The sequence below is a fragment of the Diceros bicornis genome, chromosome 5 (genome assembly GCF_020826845.1).
Source record: "Diceros bicornis minor isolate mBicDic1 chromosome 5, mDicBic1.mat.cur, whole genome shotgun sequence".
Lineage (NCBI taxonomy): Eukaryota > Metazoa > Chordata > Mammalia > Perissodactyla > Rhinocerotidae > Diceros > Diceros bicornis.
In genome coordinates this window covers 89,554,212-89,571,235 of record NC_080744.1, presented here as the reverse complement: position 1 = coordinate 89,571,235, position 17,024 = coordinate 89,554,212, and the positions used below count along the sequence as shown (strand labels likewise).

At 41.5% G+C, this 17,024-nt stretch overlaps 1 protein-coding gene across 6 annotated transcripts in view; it reads right to left on the bottom strand.

Annotated features, from left to right (window-relative positions):
- The window catches only part of AKAP13 (A-kinase anchoring protein 13), a 341,772-nt gene extending 325,290 nt beyond the window's left edge, over positions 1-16,482 (bottom strand). For 5 of the 6 annotated variants that reach the window (XM_058542391.1, XM_058542392.1, XM_058542393.1 and 2 more), the window contains exon 1: positions 16,283-16,382. The gene's annotated coding sequence lies outside the window, so the exon portion shown is untranslated. Of the gene's footprint in view, positions 1-16,282 lie in introns of all 6 variants that reach the window. The other variant, XM_058542397.1, reaches the window with a different exon arrangement.
- Positions 16,483-17,024: the final 542 nt, after the last annotated feature.

The window sequence follows — 17,024 nt, the reverse complement described above, 5'->3', positions numbered from 1 at the left end:
CAGCTGAACCAAGACAGGTGTCTCCTTCCAAATCTTTTTCTAATTACAAACCTTGCCAAGTAAAAGCATTTTATTGGAGGTGAAGGAGAGAGGAGATGGAATTAGGTGACCAGTGGTGGTGAGGAAAGTAACAAAATATTCAGTTACAGAGTTATTATCTCCTAAACCAGGAGTAAAAACGAAAATAATTTTTCCTAGAAATTAGCACGTATAGCAACTCTGTTCATTTGCGAGTCTCTGTGCCAATCGCTGCCTGTCCCTCAAAACTCCCACAGGAATTAATTAACGACAATTCACATTTAAGGGACTACAGAAAAGAAAGTTGCCATACAGTTCACTGAACCACCCAGGTCTTTTCCCCAACCATCCTGAACCCTGTGTCTATTTTTCAGTCTTTCAATTCCATTCCCTTGTATTAAGCAGAAGATGTACACCCAAAAAACACGCCTGACGTGAGCTAAGCTGGACATAAAGCCAGAGGATTAAGGAAAGATGTTTAATATTGCATGATGTATACCTGCATTTTTCTCACTGAAGACTTACTCCTTATCCCCCTAACAGTTCGGTACTGCTAAAATGAACCTAAAAAACTGGTTTTTCAATTTCCAATATAGGTTAAACATGAACTAATTAACTGTTTGTGAAACACTTTGAAGATGTGAAAGTGTGTAAATGTTAATTATTAATGTTAATCCACAAAGCTCCTGCAAGTGAAGCAAAATACAATTCTACTGGCCAATTTCTGCTACTTTCAAGGCACAAAGCATGAAGCGCAGCATGTTTTGAAGAACTCTAGGAAAACTTTAAGGGTAGACCACAATGATTTTCTATTTACGATGCAAACAAGCTGGATTTTAAGTTGGCTATTTTGAATATAATTATAACAGAGTAAAAAAATGTGACTTATGGCATATATACTAAAACCCAAGTATGTTTACAGACACAAAAGTCCTGGATGAAAATTACAGTGCATTGACCTGAGAGAGGCAAACTAAAATCTCTGAACCCCAGTTTTCTCATGAAAAAAGGCAGGGGGATAAGACCTATTTTATGGGGTTATTGTAAGGAATTAAGAGAATGTAAATGAACACACAATATGCAAGTAGGTACCCAGTAATAGTTTCTTCCTCCCTTTAGTGACTTCATTTTTTAGAAAATACCTTTTAGGAAATGGCCTGCCTCAAAAGGTCTCTCTAGACTGGAAAAGTCTTTTAAACACACACTATCCTATGCACAACAATGCAGATACACACAGCACCATTTTAGCAGTAGAGCCCAGGGAACAGCTTTGGTCATTCCTGTCCACTGACCCATATACATCCTTAATCCTCAAACAGAGAAAGGACCTCAGCCGGGCCCCACGGCCTCATGTGACCAAATGAACAATTAGAACTCTACTTCTCAACTCTTGTTGACACATTTTTTCCCTAAATAATGCCCAAACTGCAAAGTCACACCCAGAGTTCCTTCATATTCTGAGCCCAGTCACCCTGTGCTCAAAGTATCCAAGAAGCAAAAACCATTTTCTTCCAGCTTGTAAAAGGTAACAGAAATTGTTTCCACACAATGCCACAACGGGCCCCCCTTCTCCCACTCCATAAACACGCCAACTTTAGACAGGGCAGAACTCAACTGGCAAAATCAGGTAGGTGGATTAATTTACAGATACTATTTCAAATTGTACTAAGTGTGTTTTCAGAAGTGATTCATAAATTACAGAAAATGTCCAATTTGCAAAAAGTCCCTGTCATATCTACCACCTTGAGCACAGTTATCACAGGGGAAAAGGAATACTTCTAAAAATGTAAGTTAATGCTGACAGTATAATTCAGATTTAGAAAAAAAAAAATTCATGCTCAGTTCAATTTATCTGAAGTGATCTGCCCACAACAATGCAGATACAACATAGCGCCCACCCCCTTTGAACAAAATGTGCCACATCCAGCCTGGTGGGGAGAACACGTGCCAACAATTTTCCCAGGAGCTGTTAATGGACTCCTATCAAAACCACCCGTGCTCTCTTACCTGACTCCCCTGTGATCAAGGGCTCAAATTTTCAAGATCACAGACCAGTCAAAGACCCATCTATGGGAAGAAATAGTGTCAGCAACCACAAACAAACGCAATTCATCAGCCCAGAAGCTAACCAACGGAGTAGACTCTACAAAACTACTAATTCCCTTTATTAAAAGTAAAGAAAAAGATATACTTTGCAGAATATTTAGAAGATCAAAAAATACCCTACCTAGGGGCCAGCCAAGTGGCGCAAGCAGTTAAGTGGGCGCGCTCCACTGCGGCGGCCCAGGGTTCACTGGTTCGGATCCCGGTGCACACCAATGCACCGCTTCGCAAGCCATGCTGTGGCGGCGTCCCATATAAAGTGGAGGAAGATGGGCACGGATGTTAGCCCAGGGCCAGTTTTCCTCAGCAAAAAAAAAAAAAAAAAAAGAGGAGGATTGGCAGATGTTAACACAGGGCTGATCTCCTCACACACACAAAAAAATACCCTACCTATCACCTCACTCCTCAAACGTAGCTAAAGTTAACACTTCGTCATAGCCTCTTTCCAGACTATCTTCTGTGTTCTGTGTATGTGAAGTACATGTAAATGATGCTCCTGCACCACATTAAAAAGCACAGATATCCTTAAAGACTGGAAATGCACAACAGACTCCACTAAGAATATTTTTATCATGCCCAGAGGAGAAAAGTTCTCATGGTGTTTGCAGCTCTAAATCTGATATAATACACAAGGTGCCGTTTTAGGTAACTACCATCTTCATTCATTCCTATCTAGCCCTCCTTAGTTATACCTAGGTGGTGGTGTTGTTTACCACTGTCATTATTATTACTAACTACCGTGCCATGTGTACCTACTGCGTGCCAGGAGCTTCATATATCCCTAATCCCCACAATAACCCCCACTCTCCCTTCTCTATCTACAATTCTCTAAATCTTATACTCAGTCCAGATTTCATCCCTGAACTCCAGACTTGCATATCCAAAAACTTTAAAGTCTCACAGATCTCAAACTCAGCACACCCAAAAGAGAAATCACAATTTCTTCCTCCCAGCAAACTCACTCCACATCTTCCCCACTCAGGAAACCAGACCACCACCAGTCCCCCAGGTGTTGAAGTAAAACACCTGGCAACCATCCTTAATTCCTTTCTTTCCTTCAAAACCTTTTTCAAACCCTTAAGTAATCCTATCAGTTCCATCTTCAAGGCGTTTATTGATTCCAACCCCTTCTCGCCACTTCCACCGCTACCACGCTAATCCAAGCCGCCATCTCCTCTAAACTAACGGACTACTGAAGTCTCCCTGGTTCCACTCCTGCTCCCCACATCCAGAGGGAAACTTGAAAACCTAAATCACCTCTTCTCAGTCCCTGCTCCAACCCTTCAGCTGCTTCCCATCATAATGAAAAGCCTATTTGATCTGGCCTCTGCCCACCTACACATTATCTCCTATGGTCCTCTTTTCCCAGCCCGTCCCAGTCACGCTGGCCTCCCTGTTCATACTCGCACCTCCAGCTCTTGTATGTGATGTGCCTTCTGCTTGGACCATCCAAGGACCTTCAGGGAGCTTGCTCCCCTCACTGCCTTCAGGTCTCTGCCCAAATCGCATCTCAGGAAGGCCTTGTCTGACCTCCCCAATTTCTGCTACTACCCTTCATATTCTTCCTAGAATTATCACCACCAGACAGCACCGAAATTGTTTGTTCTACTTATTTATTTTCTGCTTCCCTCACTACAATGTCAGCTCCTTGATGACAGCAACTACTTTTTGTCACTGAATTCCCATCACCTAGAACAGTGCCTGACATACAGAAAGTACCCAAATATGTGTTGAATAAATTACCAACCAACCCTACAAGGTATGTCATATACTCATTTTACAAAAGAGAAAACTGAGTTGCAGAGACAAATAACTTATCTAAAGCCACACAGCAAATAAATCTCCAAATGCATCTGAAACAGCCAATATCTACTCACTGACTCACTACATCTTGTGCCATAAAACTGAATTATACATACATGCTAGGAAACAAAAATGTAAAAGAAAGCATTTCTATATGAAAATATCAGACCACAGTGATCTTTCCTTTTCTGTTCATCACTAGAGCATTTCACATCTTTGATTGACCTTAAGTGTACTATGCATGTACTTCTTCAACAGGAAGATATCTACTTTTTTTGTATTCCCCACAGAATAAGGGCTGAGCTACAGGCAATGGACATTTAACAGATGTTTCTTTGATTCGTTAAATGTCTTTATACCTCCAAAGACTTGAAGAATCCTATAACGAGACTTTCAGTACCACCAAGAAAGTATACTCTTCCAAGGCACTTCAGTTTCCAACCATGATGGAGTAACTGGATCCCGACTTATCCTCCCACACCCCTCCAACAACTACAAAAATGGACAAAATATATGAGGCAACATCTTTTAGACACCAGACAACAGACGTACAGGACTGTAATCCCTAACAGAAGGGAACAGATGAGATGAGCCCCACATTTGCACCAGCTTTATAAGCCTGGAGGCACATACTTGGGAGGAGGAGCCCAAGCATAGCCTGGTAGTCTTGTCAAGTTGAGAAGTCAGACACCAGTCTGGGATGGCTGAGGAATCTAAAAACTGCAGAGTACCAGAAAGGACAGAGTTGCATTAAGGATCTCCATGAATCATTATAGAGGCCTCCTTGAGTCTGATACTGAATAGTAAGCCATGCACGCATATTGTAAAAATCTATGAGAGCACGCAAAGAATGACCCAAGAACTATGAGCTAACTGATGCCAGAGCTCACACAGGGCTGGCACACATTCATATTCTGACCAGCCAGAGCAGAGAATATCAAATTCTTCAAGGAAAACTACAGAGGCTTCATGCCTTAGTAATGGGGTGAAACTAGCCTTAGACTAAAAGCTACTCTAGACTAATCCTAACAAGTTTAAAAATAAGGGGCCAGCCCTGTGACGTAGTGGTTAAGTTCGCGGCAGCTGGGGTTCACAGGTTCGGATCCCGGGCGTGCACCGATGCACCGCTCGTCAAGCCATGCTGTGGTGGCATCTCATATAAAGTAAAGGAAGACGGGCACGGATGTTAGCCCAGGGCCAATGTTCCTCAACAAAAAAAGGAGGATTGGCAACAAATGTTAGCTCAGGGCTAATCTTCCTCAAAAATAAAATAAGCCTCAGAAGTATCAAGCAAATAACCAAACCTGCCAAAACAAAGTCTAATACTCTTTAAAGTGTGGGTCTCATATTAGGGATGATTTTGCCCCACAGGGAACATCTGGCATTGGTTGTCCCAACTAGGGGTGATACTACTGGCATCTAGTAGGTAGAGGCTAGTGATGCTGCTAAACATTCTACAATTCACAGCACAGCCCCCCACAACAGAGTACTATCTGGCCCCAAATTTCAGTAAGACTAAGGTTGAGAAACCCTGCTTTAAAAGAATACAATAATATCCAGCAATCAACAGCTTAAAATTTATGATTTCCAGAATCCAACAAGAAATTACTAGACATGCAAAGAAGGAAGAAAATGTGGCCCGTAAGGAAAGAAAAATCAGTCCATAGAAACAGAAATAATGGGAGTTCTAACAGATAAGGACTTTAACAACTATTATGAGTATTATACATATAATCAAGAATTAAAAAAAAAAATAGGAGACAAATGGAAGAAATAAAAAAGATTCAGTAGCAAATTGAATTCAACAATGTATAAAGAATATATCATGACCAAGTGAGGATTATCACAAGAATGCAAGCCTAGTTCAATGTTCAAAAATCAATCATCATCTCAACAAATGCAGAAAGAGCCTTTGGTACCTTCAAGATCCATTATGATAAAAACTCTCAGCAAACTAGAAGTAGAAAAGAACTTCTGGGGCCAGCCCGGTGCCGTAGCAGTTGAGTGCACACGCTCTGCTTCAGTGGCCTGGGGTTTGCAGGTTCAGATCCCAGGTGTGCACCGACACACAGCTTGTCAAGCCATGCTGTTGCAGCATCCCATATAAAGTAGAGGAAGATGGGCACAGATGTTAGCCCAGGGCCCATCTTCCTCAGCAAAAAGAGGAAGATTGGCCTCAGATGTTAGTTCAGGGCTAATCTTCCTCACAAAAAACAAATAAATAAATAAAAGAAGAGAACTTCCTCAACTTGATGAAGGACATCCACAAAAACAAACCATAAATAACATCATATTAATGGTGAAACACTGAATGTTTTCTCCCTAACATCGGGAAAGGATGCCCATCTCAAAACTCCTATTCAACATCATACGGGGGGTATGCCACACTGGTACAAGCCAGTTCAATAAAACAAGAAAAAGCAATAAAGGGCATACAAACTGCAAAGGAAGATATCAAACCGCCTGTATTTGCTAATGACATTATTGTCTATGTAGAAAATCCCAAAGAATCTACACAAAGCCTTCTAGAACTAAAATTGACTTTCATAAGGTTGTAAGATACAAGGTCAGCATACAAAATTCAATCCTATTTCTATACACCAGCAATGAATAATTGGAAATTGAAATTTTAAAAGCATCATTTATAATAGCACCAGAAAACATGAAATACATATAAATCTTAGAACATGCATGCAAGAGCCAATTGCTGAAAACTACAAAACACTCATGGAAAAATCAAAAAGGTCTAAATAAGTAATATATACCATGTTCACGGCTCAATATTATTAACATGCCAATTCTCTCCTAACTGATTTACAGATTCAGCACAACAGCCAATCAAAAATAGCAGCATGGTTTTTTATAGATATCAACAAGCTGATTCTAAAATGTACGCAGAAAGGCAAAGCAACTCGAATACTCAAAAACAACGCTGAATAAATAACACAATTAGAGAACTCACATTGATTTCAAGACTTACTATAAAGCTACAGCAATCAACAACATGGTAATGAAGAAATGAAAGACACAGATCAATGGAACAGAATATAGAATCCAGAAACAGACCCACACATATATGATCAATTGACTTTCAACAAAGGTACAAAGATAATTCAATAGGGAAAGAATAGTCTTTTCAAAAAACATTGCTGAAACAATTTCACATCCATATGCAAAAAAATCTCAATTTATAATTTGCACCATCTAGAAATATTAACTCAAAGTAAATCATAAACCTAAATGTAAAATTTTAAACTATGAAACTTCTATGAGAAAATACACAGGGGAAAGTCTTTGTGCTCTTAAGCAAAGGTTAGGCAAAGATTTCTCAGATATTACACCAAAAGCACGATTCATGAAAGAAAAAACAACAACGGACATTATCAAAAGTAAGAACTGCTCTTTGAGAGACATTATTAAGACAATAAAAAGATAAGCCACAGACAAGGAGAAAATATTTGCAAACCATAATCATGTATCTGATTCTAGAATACAGGCATACCTCAGAGACACTGCAGGTTCAGTTCCAGACCACCACAATAAAGCAAATATCACAATAAAGCGAGTCACATAAATTTTTTGGTTTCCCAGTGCATATAAAAGTTATGTTTAGGGGCCGGCCCAGTGGCATACTGGTTAAGTTCATGCACTCCACTTCAGCAGCCCTGGGTTTGTGGGTTCGGATCCCAGGCATGGACCTACACACCACCATCAAGTGATGCTGTGGAGGCATCCCATATATAAAGCAGAGGAAGACTGGCACAGATGTTAGCTCAGGGCCAATCTTCCTCACCAAAAAAAAGTTATGTTTACTCTATACTGTAGTTTGTTAGGTGTGCAATAGTATTATGTCTAAAAAACAATGCACATACCTTAAAAAATACTTTATTGCTAAAAATGCTAACCATCATCTGAGATGTAATCTTTTTGCTACTGGAGGGTCTTGCCTCGATGTTGATGGCTGCTGACTGACCACAGCGGTGGTCGCTGAAGGGTGGGGTGGCTGTGGCAATTTCTTAAAATAAGACAACAATGAAGTCTGCTGCATTGACTGAACCTTCCTTTCATGAATGATTTCTCTGTAGCCTGCAACGCTGTCTGACAGCATTTTCCCACAGTAGAACTTCTTTCAAAATTGTAGTGAATCCTCTCAAACCCTGCCACTGTTTTATCAACTAAGTCTATGTAATATTCTACATCCTTTGTTGTCATTTCAACAATCTTCACAGCATCTTCACCAGGAGTAGATTCCATCTCAAGAAACTACTTTCTTTGCTCATCCATAAGGGGCACCTCCTCATCCATTAAAGTTTTGTCATTAGATTGCAGCAATTCAGTCACATCTTCAGGCTCCACTTCTAATTCTAGTTCCCATGTTCTTTCCACCACATCTGCAGTCACTTCCTCCACTGAAGTCTTGAACTCCTCAAAGTCATCCACGAGGGTTGGAATCAACTTCTTCCAAACTCCTGTTAATGTTGGTATTTTGACCTTTTACCACGAATCACAAATCTTCTTAATGGCATCTAGAACAGTGAATCCTTTCCAGAAGGTTTCCAACTTACTTTGCCCAAATCCATCAGAGGAATCACCATCTATGGCAGCTATGGCCTTACAAAATGTATTTCTTAAACAATAAGACTTGAAAGTCAAAATTACTCCTTGATCCATGGGCTGCAGAATGGATGCTGTGCTAGCAGGCATGAAAACAACATTAATTTCACTGTACACTTCCATCAGAGCTCTTGGGTGAGAAGGTGCATTGTCAAGGAGCAGTAAAATTTTGAAAGGAATCTTTTTTTCCTGAGCACTAGGTCTCAACAGTGGGCTTAAAATATTCAGTAAGCCATGTTGTAAACAGGTGTGCTGTCATCCAGGCTTTGTTGTTGCATTTAAAGAGCACAGGCAGAGTATATTTAGCATGATTCTTCAAGGCCCTAGGATTTTTGCAACGGTAAATAAGCACTGGCTTCAACTTAAAGTCACCAGCTGCACTAGCCCCTAACAAGAGAGTCAGCCTGTCCTTGGAAGTTTTGAAGCTAGGCACTGACTTCCCCTCTCCAGCTATGAAAGTCCTGGATGTCATCTTCTTCCAATATAAGGCTGTTTCATCTACATTGAAAATCTGTTGTTTAGTGTAGCCATCTTCATTAATTACCTTAGCTAGATCTTCTGGATAACTTGCTGCAGCTTCTACATCAGCACTTGCTGCTTCACCTTGCACTTTTATGTTATGGAGACGGCTTCGTTCCTTAAATGTCATGAACCAACCTCTGTCAGCTTCAAACTTTTCTTCTGCAGCTTCCTGACATCTCTCAGCTTTGTACAATTGAAGAGAGTTAGAGCCTTGCTCTGGATGAGGCTTTGGCTTAAGGGAATGTTGTAGCTGGTTTGATCTTCTATCCAGACCACTAAAACTTTCATCATATCAGCAATAAGGCTGTTTTGCTTTCTTATTGTTCATGTCTTCACTGGAGTAGCACTTTTAATTTTAAGAACTTTTCTTTTCATTCACAACTTGGCTGTCTGGTGCAAGAGGCCTAGTTTTCAGCCTGTCTTGGCTTTTGACATGCCTTCCTCACTAAGCTTATCATTTTTAGCTTTTGATTTAAAGTTGAAAGACATGTAACTCTTCCTTTAACTTGAACACTTAGAAGCCACTGTAGGGTTATTAATTGGCCTAATTTCAATATTATCGTGTCTCAGGGAATAGGGAGGCCCGAGGAAAGGGAGACAGACAGGGGAACAGCTTTTTGGTGGAGTAGTCAGAATACATGCAACATTTATCGATTACGTTTGCCATCTTACACGGGTGCTGTTCGTGGTGCCCAAAAACGATTAAAGCAATAACATCAAAGATCACTGATCACAGATAACCATAACAAATAAAATAATAATGCAAAAGTTTGAAATATTATGAGGATTACCAAAATGTGACACAGAGACAGGAAGTAAGCAAATGCTGTTAGAAAAATGGCACCAACAGACTTGCTCAACGCAGGGTTGCCACAAACCTTCCATCTGTAAATAATGCAGTATCTGCAAAGCACAAGAAAATGAGGTATGCCTGTATACACAGAACTCTCAAAACTCATTAATAAGCAAACAACTCAATTTAAAGAAATGGGCAAAAGATTTGAATACATCAAAAAAAAAAGGTAAATAATCACATGAAAAGATGCTTAACATCATTAGTCACTGGACAGATTAAAAAAAAAGGCTACATTCTGTATGATTCCACTTACATGATTCTTGAAAAGGCAAAAGAACCACGGAGACAGAAAACAGATCAGTAGTGTCCAGGGTCTGGGGGTGGAGAATGGGTTGACTATAAAGGGGCTCAGAAGAATCTGGCGGGATGAAGGAACCATTCTAAATCTTGATTGAAGTCGTGGTTATGAGAATGTATACATTTGTCAAAACTCACAGAATGCTTCTGAATTTTACTGAATGTAAATTATACATTAAAATTTAAAAAAGAATGATAAAATAGAGACTAAAAAGATAACAATGTACTGAGTGGACCTTGATTTTACCCTGGTTAAAAAATTTTTTATATCAACTATAAAAAGATATTTGGAGGACAAACAGGGAAAGCTGAATATGCACTGAATAATACGGTAGAACTGTTGATTTTTTGAGATGTGATCATTGCATTTGGTTATGTAGAAAAAGGATTGGCAAACTTTTTTGGTAAAAGGCCAGACTAAATATTTTTGGCTTTGTGGACCACATGGTCTCTTGTAACTACTCTACTCTGTCACTGTAGCACCAAAGCAGCCACAGACAATAAGTGAACGAATGAGCACTGCTGTGTCCCAATAAAACTTTATTTATAAAAAACAGGCAGTAGGCCACATCTGGCCTGTGGGCCATAGTTTGAGGACCTCTAATGTAGACAACGGTATAGAGACAGAAAGCAGAGTAGTGGTTGCCTATGGTGAGATAGGCAACAGGATGAGGGCTGAAGGGAGGAACTGCCTGGACAGTGGCACGAGGGAACTTTCTGAAATGACAGAAATGCTCTATATCTTGATTGTGCTGTTAAGTTAAAGGCACAGATACATATATACTTAAAATAGGTGGATTTTAGCATATAAATAATATCCCAATAAACTTGATTTGTTTTAAAAATGTACTCTTTCCAGGTGATTCCATCAATGATGCAAAAAGCATGGCCCTTGGAGCCAAAATAATCTGGGTTCAAATTTTAGCACCATGGTTTAATAGCTACATGACCACTATCAAACCACTTTTGGGGCTGTTTCCTCATCCTAAAATGGGTTAATACTGTCTGTCTCATAAGTTTGCTTTAAAAATTAAATAATATAGGTAAGACACAGTATTACATCTGGCACACAGGCACACTCTCCTGACTTGTGTAGACCAATTTTTTAAAAAATAATTTAAGAAAATAAGTCAGAAAAGATCAGGTAACTCCATTAGCTTCTTTAGTATTCTTCTGAAATATTCTGACATTCTTTGTTTCCTGTTTATTCTGGTTTCACCTGACTTCACGCACTGGCATCCAACATCAGTTTCTGTGATTTTGCAGTAACTTGGATCTAACAGCAAGCACTGTGAACCGAAATTTCTTTAGAGTTTAGAAAAATATTCCATGACAAAGATGTTATAAAAGAAAATATAAGAAGATAAGAGCCAAAAGTGAAAAGTATCAATTTTCCCAAGCCAAGAGAACGGCAACAGAAATGGCATATTTTAATTACCTTTTATAAAGAAAAACCAATAAAGTTAGCTGGATGTTTTCCCCTTTTAGACTATGATTTGAATTTTATCCAAAACAATACCCAACCAATAAAATTACAAAATGATAGGGACCAGCCCGGTGGCGTAGCAGTTAAGTGCTCGTGCTTCGCTTTGGTGGCCTGGGGTTCGCAGGTTCGGATCCCAGGCGTGCACCAACGCACTGCTTGTCAAGCCATACTGTGGCGGCATCCCACATAAAACAGAGGAACATGGGCATGGATATTAGCCCAGGGCCAGTCTTCCTCAGCAAAAAGAGGAGGATTGGCATGGGATGTTAGCTCAGGGCTAATCTTCCTCACAAAAAAAAAAATGACAGCATTCATATAGTGCTTTATCTCACATGTTTCTCACAACATTAGTGTGTGGTAGATAGGATAAGATTAATATTAAATTCACTTTTATTTTATAAGTAAGGATACTAAGCCTGAGACAGACGAAGTGGTTTGTTCAAGGACACATAGCCAATAAATGGCAAAGTCTGGATGTGAAGTCAGATATGTGGCTCCAGACCACGTGCTTTTAGTAGAGATCACCACCAGAGAATCATCTTGGGTTCTGGGAAACTCTTTACATAACTCCTTGGTGCTTTTCCCTAACGTGACATCTTTAGTTGTCTAAAAGACAAATTATTTACAGAGTGACATACTTACTAAATTCCTAACTATTCAAGAATAACTGGCCATTTTGGGTGGTAGAGACTATGGCCAAATATGGGCTTATGATCAGAAGTGAAAATTCAAAAGGACTAATTTCCAGTAGAAGAGCCTGCAGAGTGACAGAAACGACAAATCCCTCACACCTTTTCATTCTCCCCATCCCAATACCCACATCACACAAACACATGGATATCTACCTTTCCCAGGCTCTGAACACAGCTCTGAAGAGGTAAAAAAGGAAAGCACACCATTGCCCCACACACATAGTCAGTATCTCACTACTAGGTCTGCAGGTCCATCCTCCCAGCAAGGAATGACAAAAATGGGTTATCTATTCATCTACTTATTATGTCCCAATCAACCTACAGGTGGACTACAAGACCATAAATGTGAGGACATATGAATGAAACAAACTTTCGTCCACTAACAGCTTCCTCCTCTCTCCTTGTTTACAATGGTAAACAGTTTGACAGTGAGTGATTCAGAGCCCTCCTTCCAAATGGATGCCCGTCCCCATCAGTAAAAACCATGTCTATTCAAGTGCACTTAAATTTTAACTTTAAAAGAGGGGATTATCAAAAGTCCAAGTTTGTTCATCTAGCTTTATCACGGATGTTTTTTTCCTCGATCTAAGCCTGATCAAATATAACTTTTAAAGGTTTACTATAATGCTTCCTGGTGAAAATCCTTATTTTATAAGAAAACTAATAGAAATCCTTATTTTTATAAGAAAATCTTTATAAGATAGAAAATCCTTATTTTACAAGAAAACTAAAGGAAAGATGAGATTCAATATACAGAAATGTCCATTACAGGTTAATATATCTAGACTGTATCTATTCCATTTGGTATTGTGAATATTCTAAACTGAACTGGTATAACTGATTTAAATACTGCTTCCTTCCGTAAATGGTGGCACCTTCAAAAGTGTTATCTTGAAGAGGAAATGAGTGATTTGCTCAAGTCTCTGAATTGTACTAACACTGTAGCAACCCCAGTTCAGCACTATCTCAAGCAAGTATGAGAAATGTAGTCATAATCCATATCTATTATGTTTCAAGACTAAAGTAAAATAAGGAAGAAAAGCTAACTATATAATCCAGATACCGTATTACAAGTGTGGAAAACAATCCATCTCTCACCATTTCCTCAACACTATAAATGCAGAGTTCTACCCAACCAAGCCACTCTGCAAGGCCCTCCCAAAGACTAACAGGCGACTGAGAGGATAAAACCACTGTTTCTATTAACATTCAGTGCAACTAGCACCTTAAAAAAACTTTTGCATTGATTAAGACTCAATTCTCAGAGGGATTCCTTCTTTCTGAAAGAAACAGCTAAACCACTACACTTAGAAGCACCAGACTTTTAAAAATGCTTTTCTAAGTCATATAAAAAGTGTTATCAAATTATCAGTATAGCTACCAGGTAATAGGCCCTACTTAATGTTAGGCCCACTATTAAGTACCTCCATAGTTTCACTTATTCCTAAGAATACTGCAAAGTATATTACTACACCTTACAGAGTAGGAAACCAAAGCTCTGAGAGGATAAGGGACCTGCTCAAGGCTACATAACTAGTCAATGTGGGGATCTGAACTCAAATTTACCTCGCTCCAAAGAATGCACATGCTTCTAAACTGTGCTACCTCCTCACTTCACAACAGAGGAATAGGCAGAGATGTGAGTGGGTTTATTCAGGTTTATTCAGATTCAGATTTATTCAGAAATGATTCTTAATCATTTCACCAAAAAACGGAGAAAATTTCTGAATCAGAACTAGTTTTCAAAATCCACAGTGCACTATTTAAACCTCACTTCTTTTCAACAATTAACAGGATAAGAGAAAGGTTAGGAATCCTTTTCGAAATAAACTAAATTTCATCACATTTCAGCAACTGAAGTGTTATTTTGGACAAGTCCCCAGGGTTAGTGGTTCTATGTGCACTACCACTAGCTAATACAAAGCACTTCACCCAACTCAAACACATACTGGACACCTGCACTGTGTTAAGACCCCTTCCTGGCAAAGAGGGTACAAAGCTAAATAAGAAATAAGGCCCATCACAGCCCTCAAGGAGTTAGACTAGAAGAGAAGTCCCTTTATACTACATATACAGTTACCGTTAGTCAAGCAAATAAATGAACTGTTAGAAATCCTAAAACAAAAGTATGTATAACATGCTATCACAGCTTAGAGAAAGAAAGCAACTGGCCTAGCTGTCACATTATGTTGTAAGTAATACTTGTTTATATTATGTCCCTCCCTGACAACCCCTTCCAACCTGTCAAGCTCCCTCCCCACAATCCACCCACACAGGCACACACAACCACACAACCAGGAAGGAAAGCCCTGAGAGCAAGCACTGTGACTCCTAAAAGTCACCTTGTTGCTGTAGTTCAAAAGTACAATGCTTATGCCATAAGGACATTCTTCTTGAGCTTCATCAGGTGAAGAAAGCTGGTTTTTCAAAGCAAAATGCAGCCAACCAAACCAGAAAAACCCAGGAAAGCTTCTCTACATTACTCACTTAGCATGAGAAATCAATCAAAGCAAATTGACACACAGTATTTCTCAAATTCTTCTTTTTAATTTAGCAGATGGCAAAGGAATATAACAACTGATATTAACACATTCTGGTCATTTTGTTCCACTACAAATGTGACAGACATTTAAGCTACTTCCATCTGGGAGATTTAAACAGAATTATTCTCACATCATAAGCCAAATGAAGCAAATTCAGTAGAATCGATGCACCCAAAACTTGATAAGCCTTGTACTTAATGCAGTCTGCAAACCCCCAAGAGACCACGAAGGAATACAAGAACGGTAACAGTGATTTATCTCAGCTCATCATAACTCCTTTACAAACTTGCAAAAAATGATCTTTCAAAAACGGTAGCATTTGTCCTGATCCGGGAAATCCAACGGTTTAGAAAAACAGTATAAGCTGCTGCTTCTGAAAATAAAAGGGGGGGGGGGGTTATAAGAAAAAAAGGCACACATTTTTTTCCTTTACTTCTATACGCCTGAGGCAATAAACTCCCAAAATAACTTCACCGAAGAGTGTAAAAGCTGAGAATGAACACCAAAATATTGCTCAATCCAACTTTCATTGTGAATTCCTGAGTGCACAGAAAGATCTAGAAACTTAATGTGATGGAGTCATTTTTCTGTAAAAACTGTATCCAAAAACCTGTCTATTCTTTCTTCAGATGAAAAAAAAATTTTGAGGGTTTTCCCCATATTCTTTTAAAACTCTTCACATACTAGTTGACTTTGCAAAAAAAAACAAAAGTGTCAGTAAGCCGTATTTACAAAAAGAATGTTTTGTTTGGTCTCCAAGTACGGCTGCACTTGAACTCAGTAGAGTTGAGCCCACTGCACGGCCCCGGAGCGGGTCCCCTCCGGCTGCACGTCTCCGACCCGCGCGGGTCCCCGGCCGCGCCCCCGAAGGCGGGCGCCCGGCGTGTTTACGGTCCCCGCCGGCCCCGGGGAGCCGCTCCCTCGCGTCCGCAACACTTGTTCGCGGACTCCGTCGGACGGGAGGGGCCCACGGAGGAGCCGACCAGGGAAGCCTGGGGCCGAGGGTTCAGGCCTCGCGTGGCCCGGGGGCGCCTGAAGGGGCACTCACGCCGTGCAAGGCGGCCGCGCCCCCCACCCCGGCGTGGCGGCGGCCCCCAAGTTGGGCTGCGGGAGCCGGGAGGCGCGCGGGGCCCGGGAGCAGACAATGCGTGAGGGTGGCCGCGGAGGGAGGAGGGGGCCGCAGAGCCGGCGGGCGCCCCGCGGCCGCCCATTCATCCCGGACCCCGCCCCCCTCCGGGCCCCCGCCCCGAGGAGCGGCCTTAGGGGGAAGGGCCCGTCCTCTCCGCCCGCGACCCCTCCTCAAACCACAAAACTTCCCCCAACTCCGCCAACTAAGTTGCGCTCTCACCGTGCGGCGCCCGGGGCTCCCCCGCGGGCTGAGCTGGAACAGCTCCGCACCTTCGCCGCAGAGAAAGACAATAGGCGGCCGCTACCCCGGCGGCGGCGGCGGCGGCGGCGGCGGCTCGTAGCTGCGGGAGCAGAAGCGAAGAGCGGGCACGGCGGTCTCGGCGAAGCCCAGGCGCTCCACCGCGGCTGCTCCGGCTCCGCGCTGGCCCTGCACACAGCCCCAGCCCGCCAGCGCATGCGCCGCAAGCAGCTCGGGGCTGGGCGGGGCACCTGGGGAGGGCGGTAACGCCTACGAGCCCTCCCATGAGTAAGCGCGGAGCCAAGGACCACGAGCTGGGATTGCACGGTAGAGCTGCCCATCAAGCTCCGTGAGACCAATGGGAAGGCAGCTGGGCGGAGCGTTCATGTTGCTAAGGAAGGTTGAGGTTGACCGCCGCCGCTGCTGCGCGGCGGCAAAGTGATCAAAGTGGGGTGGCTGGCAGAGGCTGCTCTGGGAAATGCCCACCCACGCTCTCCTTTCCGCCCTATGTCCGGAAACCGCCCTTCCTCTGTGTGCCGGTGCTTACCTGAGCTGTAGCACTTTATACCACACATACCGAAATCATTTACTCTTCTATTTCCCTCCGGTTGGAATCAGAAAGTGGAGTTTAGTCTTCACTGTGTCCAGGGCCTAGGAGAGTCATTGCTAGGTGTTCAACAAGTGTTTTAGATGGGTGGATGGGTGGGTCTATGGCGGCATCAGG